The sequence below is a fragment of the Crocuta crocuta genome, unplaced genomic scaffold (assembly GCF_008692635.1).
Source record: "Crocuta crocuta isolate KB4526 unplaced genomic scaffold, BGI_CrCroc_1.0 scaffold144, whole genome shotgun sequence".
NCBI classification, from domain to species: domain Eukaryota; kingdom Metazoa; phylum Chordata; class Mammalia; order Carnivora; family Hyaenidae; genus Crocuta; species Crocuta crocuta.
This window is the reverse complement of record NW_027529669.1, coordinates 2,301,650-2,302,989: the sequence shown is the minus strand read 5'-3', so window position 1 is coordinate 2,302,989 and position 1,340 is coordinate 2,301,650.

The window sequence follows — 1,340 nt, the reverse complement described above, 5'->3', positions numbered from 1 at the left end:
TTTTTTTTTTTTTTTTTTTTTTTTTTTTTTTTTTTTTTTTTTTTTTTTTTTTTTTTTTTTGCACAGGGAGAGTGGTTTGAAGAAAACACAGTCTTGTTCTCTTCTGGGATGGGCAGGGAAGGGTGTTTCAAGTGATATTGCAGAAGAGTTAGAATTATAAGTCTGGAGCTCAGAGGGTAACTTCTGCTTTGGGGTGTGGAGGCTTCTCCATACACTAGTCTAAGACAGGTCTGGGATGTGAGAATCAAGGCAGCCGGGTGCTAGGGCTTCTGTGTTGGGGCACCAGGTCTCAGTATACCAGGGATCAAGGTCACAGGCATCAGACATGTGATCTGAGGGATTGGCATTTGAGTTTCAGGTGCTGGAGTATTAGGGCTTGGGAAACAGGCATTAGTATTCAAGGGTTTGGGGACATCTGGGTGGCTCAATTGGTTGGGCATCTGATTCTTGATTTCGGCTCAGGTCATGATCTCAGGATTGTGGAATTAAGCTCTATGTCTGGCTCTGTGCTGGGCATGGAGCCTGCTTAAGATTCTCTCTCTCTCTCTCTCTCTCTCTCTCTCTCTCTCTCCTCCTGCCCCTCTCCTCTGCTCATGCTTGTGCGCTCTCTCTCACTCTCTCTCTCTCTCAAATTGAAAAAAAAAAAAAGAATTCAAAAGTATGGAGTATGGGGAATTAGAGCCAAGAGTATTCCCACCAAGACACGTATTTAATCTACCTCCCCCCATCTCCTTTGGCAGCAACTCACTGCTTAAAGCTCCCTAACTGGCTTCTCATTGTCCTTAGACTAAGATCCAAATTCCTGATTGTTGCCCATAAGACCAAATGTAATCCAATAGCAGCATCTTCCCCAACATCATTTCCTACCTCTGTCTCCATCCCTCACTACCCTCTAGCATCACCAGCCTGGTCAGAAGTTAACTTGGTCTTGGAGGAGCCCAAAGTCTTTCCTGCCTTTGGGACTTTGCAGTTACTCTTCTGTTTGCCCAGAACGCTTTCCTCATAGCTCTTCCTGTGGCTGGCGCATGTTTACTTTCAAGTTTCTGCTCAAATAGCTCTCCAGAGACACCTTAATGTGGCCCCTGGCTATTCTTCTATATGTTTCTTACTACATGCCGAAGCTGTCTTGTTTATTGGTTTGTTATCATCTTTTGCCAGTAGAATTAAAATGTTTTAAAAAGGACTGTGAGAAAGATACATCCTCTCTGTGCCCGGAACAGTACCTGACACATAGTAGGTACTTCATAAATATTTGTTTGAATGAATGAATTTAGGGACGCCTGGGTGGCTCAGTCAGTTGAGCATCTGACTTCGACTCAGGTCATGATCTCACGGTTCAT